Source organism: Lithobates pipiens, unplaced genomic scaffold (genome assembly GCF_037356315.1).
Source record: "Lithobates pipiens isolate NorthernLeopardFrog02 unplaced genomic scaffold, aLitPip1_a1.2 Scaffold_18, whole genome shotgun sequence".
NCBI lineage: Eukaryota > Metazoa > Chordata > Amphibia > Anura > Ranidae > Lithobates > Lithobates pipiens.
The window spans coordinates 363,686,851-363,708,800 of NW_027507758.1; positions in this window are offsets into that span (position 1 = coordinate 363,686,851).

Sequence of the window (21,950 nt, forward strand, 5' to 3'; positions counted from 1 at the left end):
TGCCATTCCTAAGCTGTCGAACCACATATACAGGTCTGCCTTCCATGCCACCAATCCTGTCGTGAAGTCGAAGAGCGTCTCCATCCTCATCTCTAAGCATGCTAATTTCCATTTGACCGACTCCCTGATAGATCCAGAGGGCAGGTATGTCTTCCTCAAGGGTACATACGCATCCACACTGATCACGTTGGCCAACATCTACTGCCCTAATGAACACCAGGTTATTTTTTTCCGCAAAATTTGCGCCCTCCTGGCCTCCTTCCAGAGCAGAATGCTCCTTCTGGCTGGAGACTTCAATGTGCCCCTGAACCCCCTGCTGGATATGTCTAATGGGACGTCCTTGCTGACCTACAAAGCCCTACGTCAGATTAAATTCCAACTCCAAGCCTTATCTCTACATGATGCTTGGCGCACCCTCTACCCCTCTACTAAGGACTATACGTACTTTTCGGCCCCCCACCAAAAATACTCCAGAATTGATTTTTTCTTTCTGTCCCAGACTGACCTCCCTCTCTTACAGCACTCCTCCATTGAACCCATGTTCCTCTCTGACCATCACCCTATCAGGCTCGCACTATCTTTCCCCGAATCCTGTCCCAAAACAAAAATTTGGCGTTTCAACCCATCTCTAGTTAAAGACCCCCTCGCCCTGGAACGTATACGCACACGTTTGCGGCTATACTTCCAAGAGAACGCAGAATCCGTTGTCTCCCCGGTTTCCCTCTGGGAGGCGCACAAATTCATGATCAGAGGAGAATTGTTGGCCATGTCCTCGCAGGCCAAAAAACTACACCAGGAACGTGTGTCTACCCTTCTGCAACAGTTAAAATTGTTGGAACTGTCTCACAAACAATCCCAAGCTCAGACTACCCTCCAAGACCTGATTCACACCCGCACTCTACTTGCAGAAGAGTTGGGCAAGCGCGCTAAGAGACAATATATCCTCGGCCAAAGGATCTTTTATGAACAAGGCAACAAGTGTGGCCACCTCTTGGCGTGCTTGGTCCAATCTGCCAAACTGTCCCCCACTATCCATAATCTCCGTACCCCCAAGGGCTCTCTACTAACCAAAAACGCGGAAATTGCAAACGAATTTGAAAACTTCTATACCAAACTCTATAACCTTCAGCCACGCCGACAATCCCAGACCGCTCGTGACGCTCGCGACACTCTTATTGCGGATTTTCTTTCCCTCCATGGCCCTAAGTCCATCCCCCCCAGTGCGTGCAATCTCTCGAAGCACGGTTTTCGCCCCTTGAGCTTGATACAGCATTGAAACAAATGAAAGTCGGCAAAAGCCCGGGACCCGATGGGTTCACACTTCAGTATTACAAGACCTTCCTAGATATTCTTTCCCCTAACCTCCTTCACACGTTTAACGCCTTGGCCGATCCATTAGTGCAACCAGGTGGGATGTTAAGGGCCCACATCTCCGTAATACCTAAGGAAGGCAAAGATCCCCTTCTGGTAGCAAACTACGGGCCAATATCGTTGTTGAACGTAGACATAAAAATCTATGCTAAGATCCTTGCTAACAGGCTACTGCCCCTGATTCCCGATTTAATTCCCAACGACCAGGTGGGCTTTGTCCCGGGCAGGGAGGCCCGGGACAACACTACCCGTGCTTTAAACCTACATCACTGGCTCACCTCCTCCAAAACCCAAGGCTTTCTTCTTTCCCTTGATGCCGAGAAGGCGTTCGATAAAGTGGCCTGGGATTACATGCGAGCAGTTCTGGCAGCAACGGGACTGGGGGATCGCATGCTTGCCTCCATTATGGCATTTTACTCCAGCCCCACCGCGGCGGTGAGAGTTAATGGCCACCTATCGAACGCCTTCCCCATCAACAATGGCACTCGCCAAGGCTGCCCTGTCTCCCCACTGATTTATATCCTTACTTTGGAGCCCCTTTTAAACAAGCTCAGAGCGAACCCTGATATCAGGGGGGTGACGGTGGGGGGCAGGGAATACAAGGTCTCCGCTTTTGCTGGCGACATTTTGCTTTCCCTGACGTCCCCGCAAACCTCCCTGCCACCATTACTTCAGGATCTGGAGGCCTTCGGGAAGATCTCCAATCTCAGAATCAACTATACCAAATCTCATGCGTTAAATGTCACCTTACCCTCCCAAGATGTGGCCCATTGTCAAGAATCCTTTCCCTTTCAATGGGAACGTACTGCGATCTCATACTTAGGTATTAAACTCCCACATCATCTTTCGGACCTCTACTCACTCAATTTTCCTACTGCCTTGGCCCAAACCCAACATTACCTTAAGGACTGGCAGCATTTAAATGTATCATGGTTTGGCCGGGTGGCCTTCATCAAAATGATTGTATTACCTCGCTTCCTATACCTGTTTCAAACCATTCCTATGGCTTTACCCCCTTGCTTCTTCTCCTCCTACCGGAAGACTTGCTCTGCCTTTTTATGGAGGGATTCACCCCCGAGGATCAAGTATACCCGCCTCACGCTGCCCAAATCTAAAGGAGGTATAGCCCTCCCGGATCTCCATAAATACTATGTAGCCTGCCATCTCACCAGAATTGCGGACTGGAATATTCATCCCCGTGATAAGTTATGGGTCTCTTTGGAAAACGCTTTCTCTCCTGTCCCTATCCACCTTCTTCCCTGGCTGCTCCCAAAACAATGGCCACAAACGCTTGCCACGCACCCGTTTATCTATACTTCCCTGACGTTATGCAAGAAAATCCCTGCCAGCATACCTATCGCCCCGACCCCGGGCCCCTTAACCACACTGCGGGGCAATCCTGACTTCCCCCCTGGAAATTCACCCAATTTTCTCCGGCAGGAATGGCCTTTTGAGGACGTCCTTGCCTCTCACTTCTACCCAGGGGGCAGGATTGCCTCCTTTGACACTCTTAAGAGCCTCTCGAGAGCCTCGTCCTTCTCGTTCTGGACTTACCGACAAATTTGCCACTTTCTATCCACCCAGGATGCATCAGACAGCTGGACGAGACGACTCACCCCGTTCGAGGACTTGTAATGCAACCGTAAGATGCCTCAAAAACACCTCATCTCCCTCCTATATGCTCTTATTCTGGACCCGGGCGACTTGACCCTCTTTCCGTCGCAATCCTCCTGGCATAGGGACCTGATGACCCCCTTAACACCTGGGGATTGGACTAGGATCCACGAATAAGCACACGGTGGCTCAATGAATGTCGCTATCCAGGAGAATGGATACAAAATCCTCACTAGATGGTACAGGACCCCCTCTCGCCTCCACAAATTTTCCCCTGCCGTCCCGAATATCTGCTGGAGATGTAACGCTGATGTAGGGACGATGATACACATCTGGTGGGCCTGCCCAGGCATCCAACTTTTTTGGAGGGAAGTCCACAGACTCATCTTTTCAGTTACCACCTATATTTTAGACTTTACGCCGGCGCAATTTCTCCTCCACCACACGTCTCTATCTAAAAGGGCTTATTTCGAATCCCTAGCCATGCACATCGTCAATGCCGCAAGACTGTGCATCCCCAGACATTGGCGGACCACCCACACTCCAACTTTGGGCGAATGGTTTGTGACCATCTCCAGGATTGGTGACATGGAAGAGTTGATTCATATTGCACAAGAAAGGACGGAGAAATTCTCGATCACCTGGGCCTGCTGGTCTCACTTTACAACTACCACAGAATTCAAACAACATGTTCCCCCCACTTGTGCATAGACCCTTCCCCGGGATCTTGCAAACCCTCCCCACTCCCCCCTTACGGACACTGGACGAGGTGCTACACCCCTTTCTTTCTTCATTTCTTTCTTCACCCACCCCCCCTGTTCCTCCCCCCCTCAACCCCCGTTGCTCCGTCTCCCTATATCTTTGCTCCTTCTTTCCTGCTTTCCTTTCCCCTCTCTGGCCCGTACACTTATACGCTGGCGTCATGGACGCGCGCTGGCCGCCGTCCATGTCACCTCCTCCAACGCCAATATTCACACGAAGTGAAATTTGAACTAAGGCTAGCATACCTTTTGGAACGGGCATTTTCCCCCCTACCTCTAGCTGAGTACACCCAGGAGATGTCTCCTGGCTTTTCATAAGTTGTGTCTTTGCTTGTATTGTACGCTGTACATGTTGTATGTTTATGGGAAAAAAAAATTAAAAATTAAAGCGTCGCCTATGGGGATTTTTAAGTAGCGACGTTTGGCGCCATTCCACGAGCGTGTGCATATCTTGAAGGGTGACATGTTAGGTGTTGTCCGCAAATACAGAGATTGAACGGTTTACCCCATCCTCCAGGTAGTTTATGAACAAATTAAATAGGATTGGTCCCAGCACAGAACCCTGAGGGATTCCACCCCTGACCATTCTGAGTATTGCCCATTTATCACCACCCTCTGAACTCGCCCTTGTAGCCAGTTTTCAATCCATGTACTTACCCTATGGTCCATGCCAACGGACCCTACTTTGTACAGTAAACGTTTATGGGGAATGGTGACAAACTAGGAAAATTCCTCTCCGAAACTCGGGCAGTCACCTGCGGAGTCCCTCAAGGCTCTCCGTTGTCACCCGTTCTCTTCAACATTTACATTCGCCCACTCCTTCAAATCATCAGATGCTCAGATCTCTGCTTCCACTCTTACGCTGACGACACGCAACTTTATTTCCGGATCAATGGAAAAAAAGATCACCAACAACAACTTGAAAACTGCCTCAAATCAATAGAGGACTGGATGACCACCAACTCCCTCCAGCTGAACCAATCAAAGACAGAGCTTCTTATCTTACACCCAAATCATAAGCCCGCAACCAAAACCTCCTGGTCTCCACCAACCGTCTTTGGGCAGACTATCTCCCCAAAGACCAAAGCGAAGAGTCTCGGGGTTATTTTAGACGCACAAATGTCAATGGATGCGCAAATAGGATCTGTAGTCAGTCGATCTCACCATCTGCTGCGCATGCTTCGCAGACTCATCCCTTTTATCCCAAAGAATGACAAAGCAGTGGTAGTTGGAACAATCATTAATTCACGACTGGACTACGCAAACTCGCTTTACATAGGATTGCCACAATATCAACTTGCGCGATTACAACTGATCCCATACACGGCGGCAAGGCTGATAACAGGAAAAAAACCCTGGGAATCCATTTCTCCTTCACTGAGGAGCTTACATTGGCTAACCGTAAAAAATCAGATCACGTTCAAGACCCTTTGCCTCACCCACAAATGCGTGCATAGAGAAGCTCCGCAATACCTAATGGAGAAAATAAATCATTACACACCAAACCGCAGTCTTCGATCAGCCAACAAAAACCTCCTCCTCGTGCCCAAAGCCCGGTATAAATCCAAGGGTGATCGGAGATTCGCTGTCCAAGGGCCTCGGCTATGGAATGCTCTACCAATCAACATCCGCCTGGAAGAAAATCACCTGGCTTTTAGGAAAAAACTCAAGACCTTCCTCTTTTAGCAGATGATCAAAGCTCGCCACAGCGCCTAGAGGCGATTCAGTTCGCATTGTGCGCTATACAAGTATTTCATTCATTCATTCAATGCTTTTGCAAAATCCAGATACACCATGTCTATGGGCCTTCCTTTATCTAGATGGCAGCTCACCTCCTCATTGAAGGTTTATAGATGGTTTGGCAATAATGAATCGCTGATTACTGCTAATGATACTATTTTCATTACTAAAATCTTGTATATAGTAACTTGTCCCCTCCAAGAGCTTGCATATTATTGATGTTAGACTAACTGGTCTGTAATTCCCAGGGATGTATTTTGTCCCTTTTTTAAATATTGGTGCTACATTGGCTTTTCTCCATTCAGCTAGTTTCATTCCAGTCAGTAGACTGTCAGTAAAAATTATGAACAATGGTCTAGCCATTACTTGACTGAGTTCCCCAAGTACCCTCGGGTGCAAGCAATCTGCTCCCGTTGATTTATTAATGTTAAGTTTCCCAAGTCTATTTCTTATTCTGTCCCCTGTTAGCCATGAGGGTGCTTCCTGTAATGTGTCATGAGTAGGGATGAGCTGAACACCCCCCGGTTCGTCAGCAGCAGAACATGCCAACAGGCAAAAAATTTGTGCAAACACCATTAACCACTTCCCGACCAGCGCACGCTGATGTACGTCGGCAGAATGGCACGGGCAGGTATATTAGCGTACAGGTACGTCCATTTTAATATACCGCCCTGCCATCACATGTGCACCACCGGCAGCGCGGTCACTTGTCGGTCGGGACCCCCGTGAGTCCCGCAGACTCGATCACCGTGGGTATTCCCGCAATCGTCTCACGGGGCAGCTGAACGGAGAGATGCTATAGTAAACAGCATCTCCCCGTTCTGCCTAGCAGCAAGTAATGCTGATCTCTGCTCCATGTGATTGGAGCAGAGATTAGTGTTCACTAACACAAAGCCCAGCCCCCCACAGTTAGTAACACGTCCCTAGGAACACTTAACCCCTACACTGCCACCCCCTGGTTAACCCCTTCACTGCCAGTGTCATTTACACAGGAATCAATGCATTTGTATAGCATTGATTGCTGTATAAATGACAATGAACCCAAAAATGTGTCAAAAATGTCTGATGTGTCCACCATAATGTCACAGTCACATTAAAAATCACTGATCGCCGCCATTACTAGTAAAAAAAAATTATTAATAAAAATGCCATAAAACTATCCCCTATTTTGTAAAACTTTTGCACAAACCAATCAATAATCGTTTATTGTGATTTTTTTTTTTACCAAAAATATGTAGAATAATACGTATTGGCCTAAACTGAGGGGAAAAAAAATGTTTTTTTTTATATATTTTTGGGGGATATTTATTATAATAAAAAGTAAAAAATAATGCATTCTTTTCAAAATTGTCGCTCTATTTTTGTTTATTGCGCAAAAAATAAAAACTGCAGGAGTGATCAAATACCACCGAAAGAAAGCTCTATTTGTGGGAAAAAAAGGACGTCAATTTTGTTTGGGAGCCACGTCGAACGACCGCGCAATTGTCAGTTAAATCAACGCAGTGCAGAATCGCAAAAAGTGGTCTGGTCTTAAGCCAGCAAAATGGTCCGGTCTGAAAGTGGTTAAAGTCTATGGGACGCGAACATGAAAAATCAAAAGTGCTCATTTTAAAGGCTTATATGCAAGTTATTGCCTTCAAAATTGTTTGGGGACCCGCATCCTGCCCCAAGGGACATGTATCAATGCAAAAAAAGTTTTTAAAACGGCTATTTTTTCAGGAGCAGTGATTTTAATAATGCTTGAATTGAAACAATAAAAATTTAAGATTTTTATATTTTTATATTCCATGCCCTTCAGGTCTGGTATAGATATTAAGGGAAACCCTGCAACAATTTTTTTTTTTTTAAATGGTGTGGGGTCCCCCAGGCTCCCAGGCACTATATACTCTAAACAGCAGTATATATACTATACGGCCTGCCTTATATACTTTGCAGAAAAAATGGGCCTTAGATGTTGGTAGTACCAGAACAATGTAAGCCCTCACAATTATGCCTCATACACACGATCGGATTTTCCAACAACAAATGTTGGATGTGTGCTTGTTGGCTGAAAATCTGACTGTGTGTATGCTCCATCGAACATTTGTTGTCGGACAAATGTTGGCTAGCACGTTCTCAAATTTTCCGCCAACAAAACTTTGTTGTTGGAATGTCCGATCATGTGTACACAAGTCAGACGCAAAAAAGTTCACGCATGCTCAGAATCAAGCAGAAGAAGCCGCACTGGCTATTGAACTTCCTTTTTCTCGGCTTGTCGTACATCTTGTATGTCTCCAAGTTCCCACATTCGTAATTGTTGCCCAACATTGGTGTGACCTTGCGTATGCAAGACAAGTTGGAGCCAACAACTTTCGAACAAAATTCTGTGGTTTTGTTGTCGGAAAGTCCGATCATGTGTACGGGACATTACTGTTCTTGGGAGCAGCAACGGGCCCTGTGTTGAAATATTATATCAAAAATTGTAATTACATGCCCCTGTTAAACGGGGCAGAAAAACTGGGCCTTGGGTGGTGGTGGTGCCACAAAACTGTAAGCCCTCACAATTACTCTTGTTGAGTGCAGGAACGGGCCCTGCTGTGAAATATTATATCGAAAATTGTAATTACATGGCCCTGTTAAACAGGGGCAAAAAAATTGGGCCTTGGGTGGTGGTGGTGGTGCCCTAAACCAAAAATATTGTTGGAAGCTAACATCATCAAGAGGAATAGGATAGTCAACATAGGCAGTCTTCAAGGGATCCCAGATCCATAGTCTGTGGACAGGCACAATCTTTGATCCGTTACAAACCATCCAGCAGCACTGAATGTGCATTTAGAAAGCACACCCGATGCAGGACAGACCAGTAGTTCAATTGCATATTGAGCAAGTTCTGGCCAGTGGTCCATCCTCAAGACCCAGTTATCCAGTGGATGCTCTGTTGGAAAGGTCTCCAAGTCTGCTCTTGCCCCTAGATATTCCTGCACCATATAATGCAGACACTGGCGATAGTTTCTTGAACCGATCAGACCTTGGCGCTGAGGACTTAATAATTTTTAAAGGCATCGGTCAGCCGGCCACCCTCCAACGCTCTTCCTCTGACTGAACGAAGCCTCAGCAACACGTTGTCCAGCTGTCCAGCACCAGGAAATGGTCTGAAAATGCATTGCACAAACCTTTCTTCAAGGCCCCCTGAAGATGTTTCATCCTCTGCTCCCTCTGCGAAGGCAGGATGAGTTCTGCAACCTTACCCTTGTAACGTGGATCAAGAAGAGTTGCCAGCCAGTAATGATCCCTCTCCAAGCAGCATAACTTTGTAGAAGCATTTGATTCTCAGTCCTCTGGGTCACTAAGGATCGTATTATCTGTAACTACCTCCTCCCAGCCACATAAACTCCTTGGGTTTCTGGGGACTGAAAACTACCCCTTGAAGACTGCTGCCGATTGTTATCCTCTACATCAGGGTGGCCCTTCAGCTGCTGTGAAACTACAAGTCTCAGCATGCCTCTGCCTGTGGGAGTCATGCTTGTAACTGTCAGCCTTGCAATGCTTCACGGGACTTGTAGTTTCGCAATAGATGGAGGGCCACCAGTTTGAGACCCCTGCTGTACATCCATGCTGACACAATCCTTCTCCTCTTCTTCCTGTGTCTTTGGCGGGCCTGCAGGAATGCTATCTGGATAAAGGGGGCCTTGAGAGGAAAGGAAGTCCCTGTGCCCTGTCCCCTATTCCACAAAGCATGTGCTCCAACAGGAAGACTAGAGGGACAGTGTCACTGATCTATGTATTGTCGCTGCTCACCATCCTTGTGGCCTCCACAAATGGTGACAGGACAGTGCAGGCATGCTTCATCAGTAGCTACTGGTGTGGTGAAAAGAAGCCAAGCTCCCCTGACCCTGTCCTGGTACCATACTCACACATGTACTCACTGATGGCCCTCTGATGTGTGTGCAGCTACTGCAGCATTTCTAACATTGAGTTCCACCTGGTGGCCATGTCACAAATGAGGCGATTGGTGGGCAGGTTGCATTGCCTTTGATTGTCAGCCAGCCGAGCACTGGCAGAAATGACCACAGACTTTTCTGCCCTGCCTCAGGAGATTTTGTAAGCCCGGGTACCTGCTCAAGAACTGCTGCACCAGCAAATTCAGGACATGTGCCAAACATGGAACATGAGTCAAGTGTCCCTGTGAGAGGGTGAAGAGGGTGAAGAGAAGGTTGGTGCAATAGTCGCATACAACCATTCCTGGCTGCAGAGCTGACAGAATATTTGCCCCAGTGTGGCTCCTGTCCCCAAGGCAGACCAACTCAAGCACCGCATGCCATTTTTTAGCCTGACTGCCTGCTCCCCCTGAACACTTATAGAGCATCGCTGGTTCAGAGGACAAATCTGCAGAAGAGGCCATAGAGGAAGAAGTAGAGGAGGAAGTGGAGGAGAGAGCTGTGGCAGAATCACCACTAGCATTTTGGAGGCATGGTGGTGGAACAAGCTCCAACAACACTAAACCCTGTCCTGCATCTTTCCCAGTTGCCAGCAGAGTTAACCAGTGCACTGTGAAGAAATGGGAACGTCCCTGCCCATGCCTGCTGGACCATGAATCAACGGTAACGTGAATCTTACTGCTGACTGCCTTGTCCAATGAGGCCAAAACATTGCCTTCCACATGCCGGTAGAGAGCCCGAATGGCCTTCTGTGAAAAGAAATGGCATTTTGGAACCTGCCACTGAGGCACAGCACATTTCACAAAGTCACAAAAGGGGGCAGAGTCTACCAGCTGAAAAGGCAGCTGTCAGGGAACCTCCGCACTAAGCAGGTGAATCCCGGATCCAATATGCACATTTGCGCACCTTTTCTGAACATATGTGCGCATCAGCACATCATATGTAATAGATATGTGCATCAGTGCACAGATGTGCGCATCGGCGCATTTTTGTGGAACGGACATGCGCAATGTGCACATTCTTGTGCGCATGCTCGCACGCTAGCGAATCATGGCACACGGCGCACTATTTAAACGAGCAGTCACTTAGCATCAGTGCTGGATTGTCTCAGCTCGTTCCTGTATACCTGCTACTACTTTGTCTGACTTCCCTGGATCTTGAACACCCGGCTCTTCCTGACCACCCTCTTGGAATACCCTTGCAACATTGTCTGCCTTTTTTACCTGCACCGACCCTGGCTTGAACCTCTGACTTCGGCTTTGTCTCCTGATTCTGTACTCCGCTGCCAGTCCTGTTGCCGACCTCTGCCTGTCCCCGACCATGGGCCTGCCTGCCGTCTGTGTACCTCTCTGCCAGCCCGTTGCCGACTCCTGCTTGACCTTTGACCTGCTACATGCTTGTCTTCAGGCACCTGCACCCTTCCACTGCCCTAGCAGTTCCTGTCTCCACCTCCAGGGGTGCTAGGACCGGGACCGCGCAAGAGGCCACCCTCATCATTTCGGACTCCGCTGTAAGGTATGAATCAGGAGCAGTTGCAGTGCTAGCAATTTGGCCAAGCTAGCATTTAGACATTGAGCATGTGGATAACTGGGACCGAATTTCTTTTTACGGTTCAGCAACTGGGGTAGGGAAATTTGCCTGCTAAAATAATAAATTGGTGGTGTACTGATAGCAGATTGGCTGCAAGTACTTGGAACACCTCTTGCTATACCTTCATCCCTCTCAGTGCAGGTTTTTGAGAGGACTGGAAGTATAGCATGGTTGGAGATCCCAGCAAGGAGCAAGGAGAAGTCTGCTTTTCCTTTGATGTGGGTCTTTCAAGTGCTGTTACCAGTGGACTGCATGGCAGGTTGTTATGTGTCTGGTCAAGCATGTGGTGCCCAAGCGGTTGCTGTTCTGGCCACGATTAATCCTCTTCAGACATAGGTTGCAAACAGAAAATGTGCGATCTGCTGCACATGTGTCCAAAAAGGCCTACATCAAGAAACTTTTAAAAGTCAGTGGGGAGTCAGCAGCACCCTGCATCTGTGGAGCTCTGTGATGTGATGCAATAGGGTGGCTTCCCTTAAGCTGCCCCTTAGAGGACATCCTGCCTCGTTGGAGTTGTGCCTCCTCCTCACTTTCCTCCTCTCTTCTGTCAGGCACCCAAGAACAGTCAGTGACCTCATCATCCCCTCTCTCCCTGTCACTAGAGCAAACTTGGCAGTATTCTGCAGCTGGGGGAAAATGACTGTCAGTATTTTGTCCTTCTGTGGCACCCCCTCTCTCTAGGCTCCCGTTACTCCCTTCCTCAACCTGTGAACCAACATCAGAGCTTTCAAATCGCTGCACATCCCCCAGCAGCATATAACCTCACTGTAGTCAAATATTTCTGGGGACTCCTCCATGCATGATGGTGGGGATAAAGACTGTGGGCAAGGAGCCGGTGGAATAAGCTGCTTTGACAGCTGGGTTGGAAGGCAAACTACTCTGAGCCTGTGTGACAGTGGATGAGGCGGATGAGGACGGCTTTGTTATCCACTCCACCAACTCTTCTGCATGTTGTAGCTCAATAACATGACCAGCAGCAGAGGATGTGAAAATGTAAAAAAAGTAAAAAAGGATAAGCATGCCCCACGGCCACCTGCAGAGGATGCACCATGTCCACGACCAACACTGTTGACTGTAGACGCAGAGGCTGCTTGCTATCTTTTAGTGTCCTGTGAGCATCTGCTTCTGCTTGGTGGTCTTCCGGACATGACGTATTTTTTGTTTCTCAACACCACAATACACTGTATTAGATACTGTGTACACCGCCTGAAGTGTATTAAAAAGTGTGCAATGGCTGCACTGTATTGTATACTGTGTACAGCGCCAGAAGTGTGGTAGAAACTGTACACACTGTATTAGATACTGCGCACACCGTCTAAAGTGTATTAGAAAGTATACACCACCCAATGCACTGTATATATAGGCTACACTGAATGCAGAGTATATATATATATATATATATATATATATATATATATATATATATATATATATATATATATATATAAATATATATATACACACTAGACTGTGTGTATATATATATATATATATATATACATATATATATATATATATATATATATATATATATATATTAATACACTACAAGTAGAGGCGCAAAAGATCAGAAAATAATATACCCCAGAGGGCTGTCTGTATAAAGTTATATTGGACGATAATATGAATGAGAACTTTTAGTTCTCAAGTCCCGTGAAAGTGTCTTTCGTTCTTTGAGTGGGTCTTTGGAATGCAGAGCTGCCACCACAGGGAGCTGAAACCAGGCTCCTAGACTGTTGCAGGAAAAGAGAAGAAGAAGGGGGCGCCTCTGGGTGTAGATTTTTAAAAGGCAATTTATTCACAGGTAAAACAAACAGATGATGCACTCACATTTTCCAAGGCATAAAAAGGCATGTAGAATACAAGGGGGGCGGTTTTTTCATCTGATTCGTCCGTCACATAGGATCCGGTCCGCGGGTGTCATGTTGTCCTCTCCTGGCGTTACCACGAGTTTGTTGTTAAAAAATGACGGCTTGGTGGTCGCAGAGGATGTGTTTCCAAAGCGAGGCTTGGTTAGCGGTGACACGTGCGTCGCGGGGTTGTGACGTCACGGCGGGCGACGTGTTTCCTGAGCGTTCGGGTCAAGGTGGAGAGATGACCGCGCTCTTTCATCAGGCTCGTGGTAACGCCAGGAGAGGACAACATGACACCCGCGGACCAGATCCTATGTGACGGACGAATCAGATGAAAAAAACGCCCCCCTTGTATTCTACATGCCTTTTTATGCCTTGGAAAATGTGAGTGCATCATCTGTTTGTTTTACCTGTGAATAAATTGCCTTTTAAAAATCTACACCCAGAGGCGCCCCCTTCTTCTTCTATATTAATACACTGCCTGATGTCTATTAGAAACTGTACGCACTGTATTAGATAATGTGTAGACCGCCTGCACTGTATTAGCAACTGTACAATGGCTTTGCTGTATTGTACACTGTATACACCACCTGAAGTGTATTAAAAACTGTACGCACTGTATTAGATACTGTGTACACTGCCTGCACTGTATTAGCAATTGTGCAATGGCTGCACTGTATTATATACTGTGTACACCACCAGAAAGTGTATTAGAAACTGTACAAACTGTATTAGATACTGCGTACACCACCTGAAGTGTATTGGAAACAGTACACAACCAAATGCACTGTATATATAAGCTACACAGAATGCAGAGTATATATATTAATATTAATACATTAGTATTAGTATTAATACATTAGTATTAATACACCACCTGAAGTGTATTAGAAATAGTACACCACGGAATGCACTGTAGATATAGGCTACACGGGATGCAGAGAAAAAAAAATATATATATATATATATATTAATACACTGCCTGCACTGACTGAATATGGAGTAAACGCTATGCTAAATGCAGAGTATATATATATATATATATATATATATATACACATACACAGTATTTATCGGTGTATAACACACACTTTTCCCCCCTTAAAATCAGGGGGAAACCGTGGCTGCATGTTATATGCTGATCCCCTGCCGATTGTGAGCCTCTCGGCCGTTCTCGCGGCTTTCGGACATTTTCGGCGGCTTTTGGCAGCTTTCGTAGTCCCACGTGAGCGGCTAAAAGCCACAGAGAGTGGCCGAAAGCCGCCGAGAATGGCCGAGAGCTGCCGAGAACGGCGAAAAGCCGTCAAGAACGGCCAAAAGCGGATGAAAGCCAGTGAGAGCGGCCGAAAGCCGCCGAGAACAGTGGAAAGCTGCTGAAAGCCGCCAAGATACACAGGACATCCGGCGCTGCATCTTGGCAGTGCAATTTTTAAAGTCTGTAAATGACACTGTCAGGTCACCTTGAGGCGAGGTGACAGGTGCACACCGTAGGGATCAGGAGTGCACCGCAAGGTTGTGGACCCTACGGCTGACTGCTGCAGACGGGGGACAGATCCCACTGGGGTTAGAGCGTAAGATTCCCTGGGGCGCGGAGTCTAAGAGCCAGCAGGTGTTCACCAGCGCCTCCAGTGGTGAGGATGGACTTGGCTGCAACTGGCTCCATGTCGCAACCCCCAGGGTCCCCCAGCTCACACCCACAGTAGGCAACAGGAGGATAGGGATGGTGAGGGACAAAGCCAAGGTCGGGGCCACAAGCAGACAAGAATAGTCGGGTACACGCCAAGAGGTCAGGATCACAGGCAAACAGGGATAGTCAAGACACGCCAAAGTCCGTAACGGAAAACAGAAGCAGAGCACACGGCAGGAAACAGGAAGCTAACACACAAAGGAATACACAATGGTTGATCAGCACTGATGGCCTGCAGTGCACAGGTTAATATAGGGCTCCCTGATAGGGCCTGGGGTGGAGCCATGCTTAGAGGAGAGGTTATAAAAACCACCAGGTGGAAGTGGCTGACCTCTTAGTCTGAAGACATGGGGGAAGGTAAGCAAACACAGGAAGATCACTGCATAACCATGACAGTACCCTCCTTCTTACGAGGCCTCCCCCTCCCCCGCCTGGGTCCAGGCTTAAAGGGAAACTCCAGATGGAACCTCCTTAACAGACAGGGAGCAAAGACCTCAGATGCAGTGATCCAAGACCTCTCCTCAGGACCCAACCCTTTCCAAAGTACGAGGTACTGAAGAATGCCTTTACGGAGCCAGGAATCCAAAACTTGACTAACCTCGTATTTTAGATTATCCTCAGAGACCGAAACAGAGGTAGGGAGAGGACGAGAGGACTTGAGGACTAAAGGCTTTTTAGGAATGGGTAAGGGCATGAGAAGATCAGGAGTTTGAGCAGGGTCCCCCACACCCTTAAAGATGAGCTGGGCATCCATAACAGGACCACCAGACTGGGCAGAGGTCAGTGGATCCCTGAGGTCAGGTTGGTTAGAAAGTGACATGTCACAAGAGTCAAGCTGGATAGCTGCAACACAAACAGAATGCAGAGAACCCTGAGAAAAAGATTGAAAACCCCTCCTGGCCGAATTAGGTATTCTATCCAAAGGATGGATTGAGCCTCTTAAACGGGTTTGAACGGACATAGTAGCAGTAGGGTGAGGCCAGGTCACCGAAGGTGCTGAACAAGAAGCAGGAAGCTCATTGGGCATGGGCTGGACTGGCATAACTGGTGCAAAGGTCGACTGAATAGTATTCAAAAAAAACTGTCAATGACAATCAACACTGCGCTAACCCCAAAAATTACATACAAAAAAGCTGCTAACACAATCACAAGGATATACAGTAGTGAAGAAAATTCCAAATGTTAAATTATAGTGTAGCGCTATATAAAATATGATTAAACCACTAAGTGATGTGACAATAATATATAAGTATCAAAATTGCATGACATACAAAAGTGCTTGCCCAAACTGCCCAGCAATTGCATGAATAATGAAAAAATTATAATGAACCCAAAAAAATGTGAAAACAGTCCAAAAAATCTGTTATTCGATTAAATCCAATCCACACGTGAGAGGGAAAGAGCCATCCACCTTCGTCCTATGAAGACCACATGCAGGCACCCTGTGGCATATCCATCACCAAATAAGATGTAGGCTTACCAGATAGAATGGATCCAAACGAATATACATTCGAAGGATCAATCAAACTTCAGAATATTCTCATATAGAGTTGTCCAACATAAAAAGGCTCTCCTGGGAATTCTCAATCAAGTATTCAAACGATGGGAAAATCTTCCACTTTAAACCTCAACGCCCATTGTAGAACTCATACAGGAGGAAAAATGAGGGCCACAATAGTGTAAATCCGTTTTAAAAAATTTAATGAAATAAGTAATGAACTTACATGAATCCAAATGAATAAAGCGCTTTTATCATAAAAACAGAGCTGCAGTAGGAGTCCCGACGCGTTTCGTCCTCAAAAGATGTCATCTGGGGTACTACTCCACTGCAGACCACTTCCTTTTATACTTAACTTACTAATTTGGGCGAAAATTCGATCTGCCTGTGTCACCGCATATTACTTCCGGTTCGACCAGACTTCCAGCGTGCGTTCCACGCCTCGTTACTGTGTTATTTAATAATTGACCCCGTATTAATATATCACCGAATGATGGAATAAAGCTTAACTTAATAAGCGTCAAAACCAGCCTCATAAACGTTACTGAGTAAAGAGAGGTGAGTATATTAAGATCGTGACATTATGCATAGTACGTCACTTCCGGGTCACGAATACCAGTAAGCTGGTTGACCAATCAAAGGGCCAACCCACAAATTATTCCGACATCACTTCCGCTTTTCGCTGAGCTGTGACGGAAGTGATGTCAGCCAAACAAAGGCTAAGACGCACCACGCCTCCGGAATTCCCACGTGAGGACACGTCGAATCCCGGAAGTGATGTGGATAAACGTCCCGACGTCTACCCGCAGCGGAACGCAAACAGAAGTGCGCTGGAGCGCACTTCAAATAAACTAAACTTTATTGTAAAAATGACAGCAGATAGTCACGCACTACAACCAATTGCTAATGAAACGCAAATAGATGTGCGCTTGAAGCGCACATATTCAAACCGGAACCCCTGATAATACCGGGTCCAAAAAAAACCGAATAGAAGAGGAAAAGGAGACAGAAAATATTTTTTGTATAATCGTTTAAAAAAATAAAACATAAAAAATACACTATCCTCATATAAAAAAGATAAAATACATGCCGAATTTAAATTTAACAAACATAATTGCATGCCAAATTATATTTTATCGAAAATGTTAAAATGTACAGAATAGACAGATTTCCACCACAAACTCCTTACAGTGGAACGTCCATTCCTGAAATTATCAGGAATGGATATACACATGGTGGTACACACATGTGTATATAAGACCCAACCGTAATTCTGTATAAGCCAGTGAGTACAAAAGAACCCAAGGACCAATGCGTTGACACTGAGGGCAGATAGAATTCTATCCCAAAACAATACATTACATAAATAAATAAATAGCGGCTACACCAAAAATAAAATAAAATATATAGACAAACATGTTCACATAAGATGAACCCCAAAAAATTCAAGTGGCTTAGAAACTAGAACCATCAGGACAATTACCAGCATAGATCTACCCATCATTAATGAACGCGTTGATGTCCCATTCAATATTTAAACCAAACAGAACATAAGATCGAATTGTGTATATCCAGTAGGTCTCTAACTGGGAAACACCACGAGTCATAGCTCCACCCCTCCAAGGGGGTGTGTATTTGTCGATGGCCAGAAATTGTGTGCCTGTAGGGTCACTGTTGTGACATTCTCTATAACGTTTCGGGACAGTATGTTTAGAAATCTTACTTTTTATCAGGGATATATGCTCTCCTACTCTAGTTGCAAACGTATAAACAAGATTATTTTCTTAGATTTGCAAATAGAGATTGTGGACAGTAAGTTTGTGTTTAAAACACATTTCAAACCAACAGATCGAAACAGTTTTATTTCCTTGGACAGTTGTCATCACAGATCATGGTTAAGTTCAGTTCCACGCAGCCAATTTTTACGTCTGCGGAGGAACTGCACTGACCTTGATACATTTAAGACTCAGGCAGAAACCCTCAAGCAGAAATTTGAGGTTAAAGGATATGATGCCAGTATTTTGGATGGTGAAATATGGAAAGCTATTGACACCAACAGGGAGACTCTTGTTGCGGAAAAAGCGTACAGGGAGCCGGATGACACTTACAGATGGTCTATGCTGACATCTTTTTCGATACAGCATAGACAAATTAAAACCATTATAAATAAGCACTGGGATGTGTTGAGGAGCGATCCTGTTCTAGGCTCTAAATTGCCAGAACAGGCAAAGGTTCTCTTTAGGGGAGCACCTTCTCTACGGAGTTTAATTGCTCCTAATGTTGTTAATCCACCTAGGCGGCCATCGTTTTTCCACAATTTAACGGGCTATTATCCCTGTAAAAAATGTATTGTGTGCCAATTTAACATCGCTGGTAGGCACAAAACAACTGAGTTTACATCAACAACAACCAATAGAACACACACTATTAAGACATTTTGTACTTGTAGTACTAGACACGTGGTATATTTAATAACTTGCCCGTGCGGGAAACAGTATGTGGGGAGAACCACGAGAACGTTTGCAACTAGAGTAGGAGAGCATATATCCCTGATAAAAAGTAAGATTTCTAAACATACTGTCCCGAAACATTATAGAGAATGTCACAACAGTGACCCTACAGGCACACAATTTCTGGCCATCGACAAATACACACCCCCTTGGAGGGGTGGAGCTATGACTCGTGGTGTTTCCCAGTTAGAGACCTACTGGATATACACAATTCGATCTTATGTTCCGTTTGGTTTAAATATTGAATGGGACATCAACGCGTTCATTAATGATGGGTAGATCTATGCTGGTAATTGTCCTGATGGTTCTAGTTTCTAAGCCACTTGAATTTTTTGGGGTTCATCTTATGTGAACATGTTTGTCTATATATTTTATTTTATTTTTGGTGTAGCCGCTATTTATTTATTTATGTAATGTATTGTTTTGGGATAGAATTCTATCTGCCCTCAGTGTCAACGCATTGGTCCTTGGGTTCTTTTGTACTCACTGGCTTATACAGAATTACGGTTGGGTCTTATATACACATGTGTGTACCACCATGTGTATATCCATTCCTGATAATTTCAGGAATGGACGTTCCACTGTAAGGAGTTTGTGGTGGAAATCTGTCTATTCTGTACATTTTAACATTTTCGATAAAATATAATTTGGCATGCAATTATTTTTGTTAAATTTAAATTCGGCATGTATTTTATCTTTTTTATATGAGGATAGTGTATTTTTTATGTTTTATTTTTTTAAACGATTATACAAAAAATATTTTCTGTCTCCTTTTCCTCTTCTATTCAGTTTTTTTTGGACCCGGTATTATCAGGGGTTCCGGTTTGAATATGTGCGCTTCAAGCGCACATCTATTTGCGTTTCATTAGCAATTGGTTGTAGTGCGTGACTATCTGCTGTCATTTTTACAATAAAGTTTAGTTTATTTGAAGTGCGCTCCAGCGCACTTCTGTTTGCGTTCCGCTGCGGGTAGACGTCGGGACGTTTATCCACATCACTTCCGGGATTCGACGTGTCCTCACGTGGGAATTCCGGAGGCGTGGTGCGTCTTAGCCTTTGTTTGGCTGACATCACTTCCGTCGCAGCTCAGCGAAAAGTGGAAGTGATGTCGGAATAATTTGTGGGTTGGCCCTTTGATTGGTCAACCAGCTTACTGGTATTCGTGACCCGGAAGTGACGTACTATGCATAATGTCACGATCTTAATATACTCACCTCTCTTTACTCAGTAACGTTTATGAGGCTGGTTTTGACGCTTATTAAGTTAAGCTTTATTCCATCATTCGGTGATATATTAATACGGGGTCAATTATTAAATAACACAGTAACGAGGCGTGGAACGCACGCCGGAAGTCTGGTCGAACCGGAAGTAATATGCGGTGACACAGGCAGATCGAATTTTCGCCCAAATTAGTAAGTTAAGTATAAAAGGAAGTGGTCTGCAGTGGAGTAGTACCCCAGATGACGTCTTTTGAGGACGAAACGCGTCGGGACTCCTACTGCAGCTCTGTTTTTATGATAAAAGCGCTTTATTCATTTGGATTCATGTAAGTTCATTACTTATTTCATTAAATTTTTTAAAACGGATTTACACTATTGTGGCCCTCATTTTTCCTCCTGTATGAGTTCTACAATGGGCGTTGAGGTTTAAAGTGGAAGATTTTCCCATCGTTTGAATACTTGATTGAGAATTCCCAGGAGAGCCTTTTTATGTTGGACAACTCTATATGAGAATATTCTGAAGTTTGATTGATCCTTCGAATGTATATTCGTTTGGATCCATTCTATCTGGTAAGCCTACATCTTATTTGGTGATGGATATGCCACAGGGTGCCTGCATGTGGTCTTCATAGGACGAAGGTGGATGGCTCTTTCCCTCTCACGTGTGGATTGGATTTAATCGAATAACAGATTTTTTGGACTGTTTTCACATTTTTTTGGGTTCATTATAATTTTTTCATTATTCATGCAATTGCTGGGCAGTTTGGGCAAGCACTTTTGTATGTCATGCAATTTTGATACTTATATATTATTGTCACATCACTTAGTGGTTTAATCATATTTTATATAGCGCTACACTATAATTTAACGACTGAATAGTATTGTCAGGTGTAGCGACCATCTCAATCGCATCACAGGGCATAGCAACTGTGGAACTTGCAGACAAGTTAGCCTGGCTGTGCATCCAAGGGAGATTAGGGACAGACAAAGGTAAATGGTCATGCAAACTGGAGTGAATGATCGACTCAGGTTCATAGGTGGGCTCCTCATCCAGAGTACCACATGACCTAGAGAGTGCTTCAGTCCAACTATTGCAGGACGCGTCCCAGAGACCGCTATATACAGTGGGAATAGCAGAAGATACTGGGATGGTGGTAACAGGAAGTTTCTCTTTTGGGGTACCCTTGAATAAGCAGAAAGAGGAACAGGAGGAACCCCAAGCCAGGATCTGACCAGCAGACCAGTCGACATGTGGAGAATGGAGCCGTAACCAAGGAAGACCTAATATGATAGGAGATGAAGCCTTAGGTAAGACAAGGAAGGATATCTACTCCTGGTGGAGTGTCCCTACTGACATCTTAACAGGAAGAGTCTGGAAGCGGATAGGGCCCCCTGGGAGAACAGTGCCATCAATCGCCAAGACCACCAATGGCGTTGTAAGGGGCAAAAGGGTAAGTCTCATGGAGGATGCAGTTTCCCAATCCATGAAATTGGCAGCGGCTCCGGAATCCAGATATGCTGAGACCGAACGAGAGGAAGCACCGACATGAAGCAAGACAGAAAGGAGAAGACGAGAAGACGAGAAGGTGAAGATGATATTTCAGGGTCTAATACTCCACCTTCCAGATGTATTAGCCCTGAGCGTTTTTCCGGATGAAGAGAACAAGTATCACGGAAATGACCTTTGGCTCCACAATAGAGGCATAGGCCCAGAGTTCTGCGCCTAGCACATTCTTCGGGAGATAACTTTGTCCGGCCCAACTGCATAGGTTCCTCAGCAGGCAGGGGTTGCTCCTTGGATCGAAGAGACGTGGCTCAGACTGCCTAAAGAATGGGGAGTGCTGGCGTCTTTTTTCCAGGGCCCTCTCCTGAAGGCGAATATCAATCTGGTTACACAAGGTGATGACACTGTCCAGATCAGCAGGAAGGGATCTTCCTGCTAATTCAAACTTCACTCTATCAGAGAGGCCATGTAAAAAGGTTGCAACTAGGGCCTCATTATTCCAGCTCAATTCAGCTGTGAGGATACGGAACTGAAGAGCATACTGTCCCACAGACGCAGACTCTTGACGGAGACGTAAAAGAGCGCTAGCCACTGAGGAGACACGACCCAGTTCCTCGAAGATATTCCGAAAAAGTTTCAAGAAATCAGACAGGCTAGAAACCACTGGATCATTCAGTTCCCACAG